The following is a 16,668-nucleotide window of genomic DNA, read 5'->3' as shown; positions in this document are numbered from 1 at the left end:
TGTCTTAGGAGATTCATCTGTTTGTAGAGATCTCTCTGTCTTAGGAGATTCGTCTGTTTGTAGAGATCTCTCTGTCTTAGGAGATTTGTCTGTTTGTAGAGATCTCTCTGTCTTAGGAGATTTGTCTGTTTGTAGAGATCTCTCTGTCTTAGGAGATTCATCTGTTTGTAGAGATCTCTCTGTCTTAGGAGATTCATCTGTTTGTAGAGATCTTTCTGTCTTAGGAGATTCATCTGTTTTAGGAGATCCATCTGTTTGCAGGCATCTGTGTATCTTAGGAGATTCATCTCTTTGTAAAGAACCATCTATCTTAGCAGATTCATTTGTCTGTGGAGATTCATGGATGAAGGTACAGTGTTGGGAAGGTTACTTTGGAAATGTAATAGGTTACAGATTACAAATTACTTGATTTAAAATGTAATAAGTAGTGTAACTTTTCAATTACTTTATTAAAGTAATGTAACTTATTACTTTTGATTATGTTTTGATTACTTTTCTAAATTTCTAATATTTGAAACATTTAAACCAGGCAGAGTTAACCTTACAGTAGCACTCAACACTGATTGCTGTCAGACTTTCAAAATCCTTTATCAGTTGAATTAAGATTATAAGTAAGGGATAATATATGTCTTTATTTTGCGATAACAACTGGCTGGATGTATTACATTATATCAGTAATTACACAGCTGCTTGATAGATTGTTTAGATGTTTCGTGTCAAAATAATTAGACACAAATCTGATCTGAGGTTTAAACTAGACAGACATTTTAGGCACACACTGCAGTCATACCACTTTTCTTACACAACATTTCACCATATAAATAAGTAGTACTAGTTTGTTAGTTATCTTATAATCCATTACAGTGTACAAAAAAATGGCAGCAGTTTATAACTGAAAGCTATAACAATAGCAAGCATTTAGACATGATAAAGCAAGAGATGTTTTTTCTTGTTTAGAAGAATTTATATTAATACTTTTTGTTTGCTGATTGGCTGCGGTTTATACAAAGCTCACAATTATAGCCTAATTTATATCCACATGGCTTTTTTGCTCCCTTTTTTTGTTTCTAATGATAATGATACTTCTAATGATAAATCAAAATGTGATGCATGTCATGTGCCATTTAATGACATTAAAAAAATAATAAAATTATGTATGAGCTGTTTTGGGGATTAAGATACATGCTTTAAAATGTAGCCTATAATATACACTACCATTAAAAAAGGTCAGTATGATTTGTTAATGGGTTCATAAAAAAGTTTGCATTTGTTTGTTTTTAAAAAACTATTAAAAAGTATATATTTTAAAATGTGTTTTCTTCTCATGCTAAGCTACAGTATATTACTACAGCTTTCAGTGTCACATGATCTTTCAGAAAATATGCTGATTGTTGTTTAAGAAACATTTCTTCTTATTATTATTATAGCTGACACAACACACTGACAAAAAAGCAAGATTTGAAAGTTAATTGACTGTAACATATATAAAAATCAGGACAGCACTAAAATAGTCACTATTTTGAAAATGAGGAGCATATGTTTCCCATCTTTCTACAACCCCTATTAAAAGTTGGGTCATTTTGTGAAATGCCATAAAATTAAGAATATGTAATCTGTTCTGTTTAGCCTTTATTTAATTGACTTTAAAAAATCCAATGTTTTCACCGGCCAACTTTAGTTTTATTTTGTTAATATAAACAAATTTTGAGCCATAATCCAGCTTTGCTTGTGAGGACTGAGAAGCTCCATTTATAGCCAAACATGATACCCTCACCTATTACCAATTCACCTGCTTGCTGTGTTTCAAAGCAGTTTATTTGGTTATTCTATAACCTTTTCACTTTTATTTTGCCTCTATCCCAACTTTTTTGGAGTGAGATGCATACTTCATATAAATATTTTATAAATAAATATGCTTGTATTTACAAAATACATTTAACTTTGGAAATCTTTTCTTTGTATTTTTGTCAATTAAATAAAAGTTAAATAGAATGAACAAATCAGATTTTATCATTTTACAAGATGTCCCAACTTTTCTAGAATTAGAGTTGTACTTAGTTTTTTTTAAGTAAACTTTGAAATATTCTCACAAAATCTATGAAATATAGTAAAGTTGGGTTTACATTTCTTCCATTTGAATGAGTAAATGTGGTATTTACTCACCAAAATAACAATGTCCAGTGTCATTTTTATTTAGTCAAGATATATCCGCATCTCAACAAAACTGAAGCTGTAGCAATGAAAGCCACCAACATGCTTAAAAACTCTGTTTAACTATTAATGTTATTACACTTATTTTAAAATAATTTACCGTAAAAAAGTACTTCACTGTCTTTCTTAATCAATTCAATGCATCCTTGAAATAAAGTAATTTCCAAAAAATCATAATGACCCCAAACATTTGAATTACTGTAAATATAATAACAGTCCTCACTATAAACACAAAATAAAAATAATCAACTTTAATATTCAGTGAGGACAATCTGACGATGATTTATTTGATGGGGGGGGTGAGGGACCTGGATAATGGGTAGGGGGGCGCTGGCCCAAAAAAGGTTGAGAACCACTGGTCTATGCTGTAGGTTAAGAAGACATTTATTCATCAACTGCAATTGTATGGATTACCATTGTGTTCACTTTGTGCGCTGTCTTACCCAATACTGACTAGCAATCACATCTTTTTGTAAGCAAATGTGATTTTGTAATGTTGCAGGATATAGAGTATGGGAATGTGACGTCAGCAACGCACGGCATTCTGGGATTTTTGGACACAGACACTACAGTCTAGACTGAGTAATAGTGGAGGTAGATGTTAAAATTTATATTGTACATTTAAAAACACATTAGAATGGATAACGCTTGCTGTGACATGAACTGCCATATCTGCTGTCATGACCGGAGTGGAGAACGGATCTAAAATGAAGCGCAATTTTATACTTTTCAGCTTGAAACAACCCAATGGCGAAAGCAGCTCAATGAAAATAATCAACTTCAAAATCTGGCTTTGTCGTTTGTATTTATTATTTATTACAGATTCATAATTTCCGATCCACATAAATTTGTAAGTGCTCACACTATGAATAACATGTTTGGAAATGTAATTTAATCTGTGATATGACTCGTTGCGATCACTGTCGTTGTTCATAAAGCAACTCATGTGATTAAATGTTACTGTTCAGCAGCTCTTTGTAAGAAATCGTGTATTTGTTCAATTTAAGTCCAGTAAAACTTATTGAACTTTATCCCTCAGTGAAATTAGGGCGATATGACATATGATTAAATACATCAGCGTTTCTCAGTTCCATTCCTCACATACCGTCGCTCTGCATATATTGCATGTCTCTCTTATTTAACCTGATTCATGTAACCAGCTAGTTCAAAGAGAGCTCCATGACTGAACTGTGTTCCGATTAGCATGGTCTCTACACAATGTTTATTGCTCCCCACTCCCTGAGCAGGGGAAATCAGTTGTAGTTTACTTTACTTGGGAATATTCATTCATGGATTTGCACTACGCCACCACCTGCATCATCTTCACACTCAGACTGAACTTACTAGAGAAGCGTGACATAACGTACCTCTGTAAATAAATAGAATTTAAATTCATGTCTTGCACACTTTAATGCTCGTTGAACGGACCATATACGCTGTCTTCGAACTGCAATCAGGGCGGAATATTTCAAGTTCGCAGGGCACTTACTTCTGAATAGAACAGACATCTGAGATACACACAAAATGTGCAGAGCGCTGGTTCACTTACACGATCAACTGGCTGAGATCAAGCTATGGTGTGTTTATTTTATCTGGCAGATATATCAGTGCCACCTAAACTGCAAAAGAGAAATGAATTCTGTCCTGTGTGTGGTACAGTAGAAGGCGTCCGTATGATTTCTGTGAGTGTGTATGTGTCACGTTCTGGCCACACGACTGAGTGCTCGAATTAACGCAATGGATTCCAATATTAGCACATTTATTCTAAGCAAGTGCAAGCAGCTCTTAAAAATATTAACGCAAATACAGTAGTTTTTTCCTCTAGTGATTTGTATTTATTGTCATTGTACACGTGTCCTAAAACATGGTGGCGACTACCCAGTAGTTTTAGTAGTACCAGTAATTTAAGAATGCATTTTAATAAGAGCTGTATTTCTGCGTCTCTGTGTTAGTGAATGGCGCAGACACGCAGTTTTTACTACACATATGCACGTGACTCTCGCTGTGTTTTCAGCCTCTGCCACCTCAATATATGAGCACATGAACACATAAACATAATTTCTAGAACTGCTCTGAGGTTTTGCCATTTCTTTTGCGGAAAACTGTCGTCATATGATGAAGACTCTAAAGGTCTTCACAGCAACCCGTCAAAATAAAAGTTTGGTTAACTTGATAGTCAGAAATATATTAATATATTACTTAATAAAAAGATAGTACTACTACTAATAATAAATATATTATTAAAACAATGTTTAAGGAATATTTACCAGAAAAATATATTTACCAGAATGTATTTACCAGAAAATTGTAAATACATGACATTAAATTCACTATTCATCAAATCTAATTATCCTTAATACATTAGACTTTTGATTATGAAACAAAATAGAATCCAGAAAATTAATGGAAAACAGAGATTCACAAACAAAACTGAATTTAAAAAAAAATTATTAAAACGTATTTCATAGGGCCTTAAAAACGTGTAATTTTTGTTAAACTTTTAATAAACTGCTGTTAAATTCTGCAAGTTTCATGATTTCAATTAATTAGACAAGCTTTTTCATATATATTTTTTAATGTAACCATTAAAATAGAGTCTAGAAAAATGTAAATAGAATTTAGGAAAAAATAAAACAGATTTCATAGGGCCCACTTTATTTAATTTGTGTCTTTATTTTATTGTAGTTGTCCTTTAGTTTGTTACTTGAATCTAGGTTCTTATTATTAATAACAAAGATAAAATAACAAAAAATGACTATGTCATGATATAAATTATTGTTGTAAAATAAAATTATTATATCATGAAATTTGGCTTTATCCTTTAAGCTAACTTGCCAATATAGCAAAGATCTCTACGTACCTGTAGGCTCAGTAGTTGTTCACCGTAATCCTATGTAGTGGCACTGGCCACTTTTTAAAGGGGGGGGTTAATAGATAAAATAACTATGATCTCCATTTGAATCATCTATTATTCAATTACTTTTCCTATTGTTCTATGTTTTTTTCATAGTATCGGTTCAGTAGTAGTATCGTGATATTTTAGTCAGGTATCGTATTGAAGTCAAAATTTTGGTAGTGTAGTGAGTTACACTGTGCACAATGTTTTTTTCATGTTTAAGAATTTCTTTGTGCGTGAACAAAGCACTGTAATGAGGAATGAGTACACAAAAACTAAAACACTAAATGTTTACATTTCAGGGGTTTTTTTTGTTTTTTTTTTTTATCATAGATAGGTCTGAGCTTTATGTAGTTGGATGTAGCTTATGTTAAGCCAACAACAATAGCATAGTTATTTTCTGTGAATTCTGCACTCTTACCACTTTAGCTGCTATGATTGTCTGTGATTGTCCTAGATCTTGTGATCCAAAAGCTGCTGATTCTACTCCTCCTTCCAGTAATCCTCCAAATAATCCAATCGCTTCACTTGATACTGCTGGACCAGCCTGTAAAGCTCCTTCTGATGCTGTTGATTCTGCACGTGAGGCTGATTTTACTATGGGTTCTGCCAGCTGTAGGTTATCTATTGCACACTGTATTTTATGTATTACCCACTGTAATTGTGTTTTTGCTGCTGCTGCTGTTGCAGCTCCTGCCGTCGCTGCAGCTACTGCTGATGCAGTTAGTGATTGTGATGCTGCCAGTGAACGCAATATTGCTGCTGCTGTTCCTGCTATGCCACCTGCAACTGCTACTGCTCCTGTTTTTGCTTCTGCTTCCCATAGCAATTGTAAAATGCTTACTCCTGCTGCTGCTCCTACTGATGCTCCTACCAGTGCTTCAGTTATTCTTGTTGTTCCTGCTATATCTACTATTACTGCAAAGATTGTCACTGTCAGCGCTATTGTTATTGTTGGTGTTTGTTTCCATGTTTTTGCTGGAAGTGGTGATTGTTGGGCAGACTTTTTTTCTTTTGCTGCTCCTTCTGGCACTGCAACAATTAAAGAAATAATAATTATCATCATTAAATGTAATCATCATGGAAACATCTTATGCTCACTAGTAATTGTAATTTACATTTCTTACCCATGTTGCTAAACATGGGTCATCTGGTCATCTCATAGAATCAGGTTTACAGCTCCTTTCCCCCTCCTTTAAAGAGACAGTGTTACAATTTGACATTTAAAACTTCAGGTTCCCCACACTTATCCCTCTTAAGAATATTAAGGAGACTTATTTGGTTTAACAAATTCTTGTTTTGACCAACATTGGCATAAAGGGTGAAGGAAAAAGGAAAAGGAAAAAGTTTACCAAATTTGATTAAACAACAACATTGAGTGTATAAAACACATCAAAACTAGACAAAGTACAACAAGCTTACTGATGAGAATGCACAGAGTTCATGTCTGATGTCTTGTGCTAGTGTTATACATGTGGGTATCAGAGGTTGCGTTAGACTTTAACATTGTCCGGACAGGGTCGTAAATATTACGTCATAATCTATTATTACCCATAATTTTAATTTTTATTTTAATATTTAAATTATAATAACACATTTAATTGCTTTTATATTTCTTCACATTTTCATTTTTAATCATGAACCTACAGAAAGACAGCACAGTGTTTAAAAACAACAAAATACGCTTGGGCTCAGTAAAAAAAAACAAAAAAAAACAAACAAAAAAAAAAAACAATTTGTAGATTCTTATTGTAATTAACCAAAATGGATTCTTAAATCCCAATCGATCTTTTGGTCTATGCTGTTTTCAGTTGATGAATGAACAGTACATAGTGTGCCTCCCATCCAATAAATCGCAATAGACTAAGCTCTGTGCTTTGTTATTTTTAATATGAAACAAAGTCTCAGATTTCAAATTCTGTCCATTTCATTTGGAAATTCAAACAATAAATATTATTTTGGCACTCTTTAATGTGGTGTGATAGATCGCTGTAGCTAAAGTGGGTAGGCTACTTGTCTGTGCACAATAAAATGCAAAAGATTTGTGACAGTTTCATTTTTGTTCTGGATGCAGCGCTCTGCTTGGTGGATCACTGCACGCATTTGTGGATCGCTGTGAGCATTTTTTGCATTTTGAAACATTTCTAGTGTCAATATGTTGACAATCCACAAATGCGTGGACTCCACCCACCGTTTACTCAAGCCAATCAGATAACAGCCTCACTTTGCTATAACCAATCACGTTTCGCTTTACAATCAGGGCGGTTTCATCTTGAAATACATTCATCAGCATCTGCTCAAATAGGAAATACAGTGATGTGAAAATTTTGGACACCCTATTAAATTCCATGGTTTTCCGTATCAGGACATCATTTAAAAAAAACTGGTCCTTGGCTGGTCTTAAAATTTTGAAAATAAAACCTCAGATGAACAAAAACACATGGGAAATTGCACCGTGTTGTTATTTACTGAACAAAAATAAAGCTAAAATGTGTCAAAGTTAGGACACCCTTACTGTTAACATTGGAATTAAGAGGGTAAATCACAGTCAAGCACTGATAATCAAATACCTTTGATTAACTGATCATCGGCAAGTCTGAGCGCCTCTATAAAAGCATAAGCTTTGGCAGTTTGCTGGTCTGGAGCCTTCAGGTGTGCGTTAACACAATACCAAGGAGGTAAGACATCAGCAATCATCTTAGAGAAGCAATTGTTGCTGCCATCAATCTGAAAAGAGTAATACGGCCATTTCCAAACAATTTGAAGTTTATTCACAAGTGGAAGACATTTAAAACAGACACCTCTCCTTCCAGGAGTGGATGTCCCAGAAAATTCACCGCAAGATCAGACGGTGTAAAGCTCAGAGAAACGGCAGACAACCCAAGAACTACAGCTCAGACTCTACAGGCCTCAGTTAACATGTTAAATGATAAAGTTCATGACAATACCATTAGAAAAATATGGGACAAAAATGGCATGTTCGGAAGGCTTGGCAGAAGAAAGCCTCTTCTATCTAAAAAAAAAAACATTGCAGCACAGTTTAGGTCTGCAAAGTTGCATCTGAACAAAATACAAGTCTTCTAGAATAATGTCCTTTGAACAGACAAGAGCAAAGTGGAGATGTTTGGCCATAATGCACAGCGCCAAGTTTGGTGAAAACCTAAAGAGCATATCAGCACAAACACCTCATACCAAAAGACAAACATGCTGGAGGAGGACTGATCATTTTGGGCTTGATTTATAGCCACAAGTCCTGGGCACCTCACAGTCATTGAGTTGGCCATCAACTCCTCTGTATATCAAAGTATTGTAGAGCCAAATGTGAGGGCACCTGTCTGACATCTAAAGTTGGGACAAAATTGGGTCATGCAACAGGACAATGATCCCAAGCCCACCAGCAAATCTACAACAGAATGGCTGAAAAGAAAAGAATCAAGGTGTTGCGACAGCCCAGTCAAAGTCCAGAGTCATTCTGACTCAAGTGCTGTGTTGAGAGCTGTGCATAAACAAATGGCCACAAACCTCAATAAACTGGAGCAACGTTGAAAAGAAGAGTGGTCCAAATTCCTCCAGAACGATGTGAGAGACTGATAAAGTCACACAGAAAATGAATGCTTCAAGTTATTGCTGCTAAAAGTGGATCTACAGGTAACTGACTCATAGGGTGTCCTAACTTTGTCACACATGGCCTTTCGATCTTGGCTGTATTTTTCTTAAATAAATAATGACACTGTGTGATATGTCCTGTGATGACATTTATCTGAGGATTTATTTTCCAAATTTTAAGACCTGCCAAGGACCTGATACAGAAAACCATGAAATTCAATAGGGTGTCCTAACTTTCACATGACTGTATAAGGGCCATAAAAATTGGTACAGTAAAAGATGTTTAAAACTGCATTTCATTATACTGTGTAGTAAGCCAAGCCACAATATTATATTTTACGTCCCTTTGAAAATGCCAGAGAAACAAGGCTTTCCCTGCTATAGGAATAACCCTATCTATACTGGATACAAATGTGTTATAGAAGCTTCATGTCATTCAAGACTGAAAGAAAAGCATCAATAATTAACTGACTAATAAATAACTGAATTCAACTTCATGATAAACATACGAGCTATGATGTAAAATACTTAAAACTGCCGTCACATAACAGCCAACATCATTTCCCGCAGGCAAGCTGTTTAACACTTAACCCTTTGACGTGTACAATCACACCGGTGTGATCATTCTTGGCTGGTCCCTGAAGCATACGATTACACCCGTGTGATTAGAACGTTGAGCGCATCACCTGATCAGCTGCTGAATTCAAATCTGCGCTGGCGCTAAACCAGATCAGACACGCTGATCTCCTGTCATATTATCACAACTATTAAGTGTTTTCAACCATATAATGCTTATTTCAGGTTCCAGACATTTAAATACACATAAGTACTAGCAAATATACATAGCTATAACATTTATAGTTTGTAAAAATACACGCTGATGTCTATGGAAGCGGCAATGATGATCCTACAAATATAATCTAACGGCATGTTTTAATAATATCATACACACATTGTATAGGCAGTGTTGGGGGTAACGCATTACAAGTAACACAAGTTACGTAATAATATTACATGCATTAATTCATCTCACTCACAAAAACAGATTCAGTACAAAAACAGTGAAATGCAAACTCAGAATATGACGCATCTACTGTAGCCTACGTTTTCGCTGTGTTCACCCCTCATCACACCACAGCTGTTTCCTCCAGCGAAAATGAAGCACATTAACGCATACTTTATAAAACTATCCTGTTGCCATTTTCATTTGAAAATGTAACTTTCAATTGTTTCTAGTGCATGTGGCAGAGGTTTGCATACTTCAGCTAAGGAAAGAGGCTTGTACTAGAAATGCAAACAGTAAAATGTTGTGTTTGTACAGTAAACGTGTGTGAGATCAGAAAGACTTGTATTTGGCTTATTCAGTAATCAAATGTTATACCTATCTATACAATACAGTGGAATATTGCAATAAGTATAATATACCACCCCTATTAGTCAAACATTTTTTATTTTATTTATTTATTTATTTAATTTTTGTTATTATACCCTCATTGGGGGCTGAGCCCCCCTAAAGTGAAAATCCTAGAATCGCCCCTGTTGAACATTATAACAATTTGCTTTATTTACCGGCTTTATTTATAAATGTAATAATTTTGTGCTTATTCATGTTTAACCTAAACTACAAGTAGCGCTAATGTAGACTTACATACCGGTAGCCTATCTAAATATGCTTTTATAATTTATGCTATATTGACCTACTTCATTACCCTCCACTATAATGAGCAGCAATAAACTACATTTTGGTATTTTATAATGCTTAGTCATACTTCTGTGGATATTTTGGTGAAAGTAACTCAAAAGTAGTGTAACGCATTACAATTCAGAGAAAGTAATATTGTAATGTGAATAATTACTTTTAAAAGACAGTAACTAGTAATATATAATGTATTACATTTTGGAAGTAACTTGCCCAACACTGTGTATAGGTCAGTAAAAAGTTTAATCTGCTCTTCTCCAAGTTCACCGGAGACTTATTTTAATGTCTTTCGGGAGAAGAGGATGAATTTGCAGGCTGTAAATCCCACAGCTCAGATTCTGCGTGAACTAACATGGTGCGCCCATCACCCGGTATATAGTAGTCAACATTTGAAGTGGATCAAAACCTTTCATCAAAGTTGTCCAAAACAACCAAAACAATACCCATTCTTGTCTTAGGACAACTTTGATGAACTTTTTTGATCCACTTCAAATCTTGACTACTGTAGATCAACTAACACGGTCATAATAAAAGTGTTTAAACTTCCAAATACATTTACTTGCGCATATTTCAGAATCGGAATATAAGATATTTCACAATCTAGCGAGCAGGTTTGTGAATATTAATAATAATAATAATTTAAAAAAAATGAAATAAAATCAATCCATGCTCTATTGTGGCTGTGTTGTGTCATGTGACAAGCATGACGCGTCGCCATGGAAACAGTAAGGCGATAGGTTATAAAACAAAGGTCGCCTAGAGAAAAAAAAAAAAAAAAAAAAAACTCACCCTGGGGGGCTCAGCTAGAATATTTTAAACTCAACCGCTAGAGGTCGGTGTATACCTAAAAACACCAATGGGTAAAATTGACCATGTACATGAATACTATTTTGATATAGCTAAAAATGTCACTGTATTATGCCACTGTCTTTACAAGATATGACTGGAGTCATAAAAATATTATTTGTAGTCATCAACTATGTTTGTGTCCTGTTTTTTTTTTTTTTTTTTTTTTTTAAAGTTCACGGCTATTTTAACACTAGAACGGCCACAGGGTAAATTTTATTTATGGCTGTTTTTTTTAAATGTACATATAGTCTAATCGATTTTCAAAAGCGATGGGGAGTAAGTTACATGTAACGGAATTACGTAATTTAATTACAAAAAAAATGTAATTGTAATTAGTTACAGTTACTGAGAAAAAAAATGTGTAGTTAAATTACAGTTACTTTTGAAAATGTTAATGTCATAACAGGAGCAAAGGCAGACAACAGTATGTTCAAATTGAAGCTTCTTTATTGTAATCGTATTAGCGGGGAGCTTCTCAATCTTAAGGCTGTGTTCACACTTGGCGTCTTTTTTCAAACTGCCAGCGTCTGTTTTACATTATAATTCTATGGAGTAAACGAGGGAACAGGTCTTTTCTAGAAATCCGTATGCAACCTCGAAAAAAGTCATGAGCGTATATATATTTTGATGGTAAGTGGATGCAGCTGTGCGTGATTTTCTGCAGCTCAGAGCGTCTTTTCAGGTTGGAAAAAGTTCAGCTTTTCTGACAGTTAATGATTACAAAGGGGTTACATCGAATTTTTTTGACAGCTGACCAATGACAGATTCGAGTAGCCAGAACTGGCATTTTCCTAAAATAAAACAACAAGTTACAGCAGTTTAAAAAAAAAAATAGAAAAAATGGAGACGTTTTATTGCCTATTTGGGTTTATGATAGACTTATTTTTTTTATTGTTGTTAAGGCATTGTTAGACATTCTCCTCCCATTTGATTTCAAAACTAGTATCATAGCTATTAAACTATTTCTTGTTATGATTTTAAATCTGTATTTAACCTCACAATGATCTCAAAATAAATAAGAGGTGATAAGTCTGAATTTGTGGTGGCTGTGCTTTAAATTCAATGATTACACAGCTCTGTGAAATGCTTGATTCTGTTTGGTCAGTCATGACATTCCAAGGTATGTTATTCCTCAATAACAACTGGTAATAGCTAATAACACAGACTCATCCGGGCACCTTAAGTCAGCAATATATCCTTGATAGTTTTTCTTGATGGAAGCTTTGCGTTTGGTTAGCTAATAACATATTAAAACTCAGTTCAATATTATGTGTACAATTTCTTAATTCTGTCAACTTGGCTCTTGCTAGCAACTGATTTCTTCATGAAAGCTTTGCATTCAAATATTTCAACTCAGATCAGCGTTTCATGTCCAATTATTTACTTTTACAGCTGTGTAATAAGTGGGATAATGTACATCCAGCCAGCTGTTATTTGCAAAATAAAGATTTTAAAAATGATTTTAAAAGTCTGACAGTAATCAGTGTTGAATGCTACTGTAAGGTTAACTTTGCCTGGTTTAAATATTTCAAAATGATTAACAGTTAAAAAATATTAGAAATTTAGAAAAGTAATCAAAAAGTAATCAAATGTAATAAGTTACATTACTTTAATAAAGTAATTGAAAAGTTACACTACTTATTACATTTTAAATATAGTAACTTGTAATCTGTAACCTATTACATTTCCAAAGTAACCTTCCCAACACTGATTTTCAATAAAATTACAATCCCCTGTGTAAATAAAATGTTAATGTTATTTACAATCCCCTGTTGTAAGAAAATATTATTAAATAAATTAATAAAAATTAATTATTAATTTTTGTTTTGCAATTTTTTAATCATTTATTGTTCGCTACTGTGTTGTTATTATTCTAGTCTGCCCATTTCATGAAAAAAATCGGAACTATGATATGACGAATACATTTTTTTTTATGATTAACCCAAGTTTATTGGTGTTGTTCTCTTATTCAAATGATAAATTATATAACTAAACAAATTAATAATTAATTTGATGAAACTGTGCGCTTTATTTTGTCGTTGTATCATACATCGAGTGGCCCACCGAGTCTTTATAGAAGTTAAATGCAGAGGAATTTCAGCAACGTCATTGCTTAATTTCCTGGAACACGAAGGAAAACACCTGTGCTGGACGACAGAGCGAACGGACTACTTGCACAACTACTTCCGCGTTCTACTTATTATGGCTCAGGACTTTCCGTTTAGCGTTCAGCACACCTACATACAGACAGTTTCTAATGAAAACGCAGAATATTAATACAATTTTAGGGCTGGCATTTCTTTAAAAACAAAAAACAAACAATTAATCATATTTTTTGCGTTAACATGAATTATCTTCAACCTGCTGAAATGTTACTATAAATATATTTCTCTACAGTATGTGCGTTCTGAATAAGAAATAAACATTTCCCCACTAATCTGCCTCATTGTCATGAACAATATTTTTCTTTTACTGATCATATTTCATGCCTGTTGAATGTACAGTTTTAAATGAGTTTGACTGATAAACACCTTTACAAAAATTAACCATGGTTTTACTATTTTTTCCATTTTTACCTTTTGTATAACAACACAATTTAAATAGCCTACCATCGTTAAACTATGGTCAGTGTAGTAAAACCCGAGCTAATTTGTGGTTATATGGTTTAACTTCAATTGCAATTTTTGGTTTTATTTGTAGTAAAACCATTGGCTAATTTGTTTGTGTGCGTTGGTGCTCTTATTCCGAACCCCTACTGTTTATTCCATTGTTTAAAATGGCTGAATGAATGTGCGGTGACTGCCTTATTTAGTGATGTTAAACATTTAAATATTTTTAACAGTAACACGCTGACAGTGCGACTACTTTGAATATTCATATTTTGGCATTACACTACATACAGTGAAATGATGACACAGAATATAACACAGAATAGTGATTAACATATTTAATACAGATAAATAAAGGTTCATTATGATCTTATTAATCAGATCTCACAAACACTGCAACTGCGATTAGGCCACTAGTGTAGAGCACTGACACCCTGTGGTGAAACAATCACGTATGATTACCAGCCACCGCTTTCTCAGATCGCTTTATGTTGGAATAAAACTTGTCGTTCCGTTGAGTTTGGAAAATTCTGTACACAGCAATCATCAGAATATGTCTTCTTCTGTCTCTAAAAATGTATTACGGTATGGACAATTGTTTCTTCTTTTGAATCCAAAGACTGATGTTTGGAAAAAAAAAAAAAAAACTTTTGAAACTATTGATCACTAAACACAGGGTGTGCATGGAAACTATTAATCACTGTTTTTCTATATCGACAGTTGTATTGTATTTCTTTGCTGTTCATTGCATTGGGATGTTTTAGTTTACAGATAAGTGGTTTATTATCTGAAAGTTTGAAACTTGAGGTATATGTTTTGTTATTCGGGGTATATTTCCTGTTTTGTGAGCTGAACTGTCAATTTTTATATCACATTCAAATTTAAAGCTACTGGATACATAAAAAAGTGTAATCAAACCAGAAAGGATTTTCGAGAGGAAAAAATTAAATTAAATCTAAACCTGGAATTGCCTTGTGCCACGTAATCATAACACCATGTCTGCATTTGTGATTGCAGAAACAAACACTACTCTACACTGCTCAAAACTCACATTTGAATAGGCAGTAGCAAATTCTTTAAATATGAAAAAAAAAAAAAACGTACTCGAATATTTACGTTGTACTATTCTGGAACAGTGTTGTAAATATAACTTAACTACTGATTTGTAGCTGTATATTTATTTGGAAGGCCAAACAAAGTACTTTAACAATGAAACACACAGCGTCTCCACAACATGGCAGTGGCTGCAACAGTACTACAGCGAGAATAAAAGTTTCTTTGCTCATACAATCTTCCCACACTGTGGCATGCTTGATAGAGTTTTAGGAAGGCGTGGCTGAGTCTTAATTTTTATAAAGAATATCTCTTTGGGTTTGAGACTTTAATCTTTGCTACTTTTGCAGATCGTATATGTAATGGAGTTCAAATAAATGGTTGTTAAATTCATGCGTAAATTGGGAAAACTTGCCATTGGTTGTTGCGCTGCGCCAATTACGTTTATTATATTAGGGGGGCGGTGCTATGTAATCGGCAGCAGTCTCAGGAAGCCTTGCTGCTGAATGCATCATCTTCGAGCTACAATTTAACCAACCTTTGGTCCTGTTTATCCCAGATGTGTCTATGCAGGACAATAAAAAAGAAGCTCTGAGTGACCAGCTACCTGACTCTGTGTACATCATTCCACCATCACCAACACAGTCACATATATATGCACAAACAGCTTGGAACACTCCAAATGTAAAGGAAAACATGAAATCGCATAAATTAGCATAAATTAAAATGATGACAAATTAGTTTGAGGTGATTTTCATTTTACTTTAACATTGTTTTTCTTTTTTTCCCCTCTCCTGTAAATATTCTGTAAACTTCTTTTGTCATCTCAGTGGGGTGAAGAGTCACCCCTGTATCACCTTTTAAATTAGTTAAACTGACATGGCTGTAACTCACCACATTAGAGCACTTCTGTTCATAATGTAACAAAGTCAAATCTGGCAAACCTGGAGTGAATCTGGAGTCCAAACATCAAATGGAGGTTCTCTGCTGAATGTGTCTTGGATTCTTGAATCACCTGAGCGATGTAAGTCATTACTCTGCTCTTGTGCTTTATGGTACACTATGTTGTGGCCTTAAATATTGTACTCCAGTTATATAACTCTACATGTCAGCCAATCAGAGGGCATATAGGCTACTGGTTTCCATTAAATCACATGACATTTATGAAACTGCATTTTGTTTTACATTTATCTAACAGTGGGTAATAAAAGGGTAATAAAAGCTGAAGGTTTTAAAGCTACATATCTTGTTATTTAAATCCTGCCTACCTACAATTTTGCTGCAATTTATTTTTATTTGTTCATCTTTTTGTTTGTTTGTTTGTTGCAGTTGTGGCCTAATTGTTAGAGAACAGAATAAACAGAATTAAAATAATAACTGTAAACAATAGCATACATGGTATACATATGATTACATAGTTGAGTAGTTGAGTGTGCAATACTGTAAAAATTGTGGGTGTGTTATCTCTGGAGGCAGATAACTAAAATACGTGGTAATGTGTGTGAGAGTGGGTGGTAATAGTGCAGTCCACTATGTTAGTGCCGTTCTTATCTCTTCAGTCATCTGGGCCCGTATTCACAAAACATTTTATCTTGTCACCAAGAGTAGCAAAAGTTTTTACCTAAGAGTTTTCTCTTAAAACCTATTCACAAAGCTGCTGAGACAAACTATTGCCACATTCAAATAAAGATAAAATGCAGGCTAAGTGTCACTAAGTGTCACCAGTAACAGCCATTGTGGCCCTG

The 16,668-nt window shown here is 34.1% G+C and overlaps 1 long non-coding RNA gene across 1 annotated transcript; it reads right to left on the bottom strand.

Moving 5' to 3' along the window:
• Window positions 1-5,770: 5,770 nt before the first annotated feature.
• Window positions 5,771-15,959, bottom strand: LOC127162654 (uncharacterized). Its single transcript, XR_007827407.1, has 3 exons — window positions 15,868-15,959; window positions 6,235-6,300; window positions 5,771-6,139 (listed from the first exon to the last, which is right to left on the bottom strand). It is a non-coding gene; the product is annotated as an uncharacterized LOC127162654 (long non-coding RNA).
• Window positions 15,960-16,668: the final 709 nt, after the last annotated feature.

This window comes from Labeo rohita, chromosome 3 (assembly GCF_022985175.1).
Source record: "Labeo rohita strain BAU-BD-2019 chromosome 3, IGBB_LRoh.1.0, whole genome shotgun sequence".
In the NCBI taxonomy this organism is placed as follows: Eukaryota; Metazoa; Chordata; class Actinopteri; order Cypriniformes; family Cyprinidae; genus Labeo; species Labeo rohita.
Note: the sequence above shows the minus strand (reverse complement) of the source record. Positions and strands in the feature narration are given on the sequence as shown.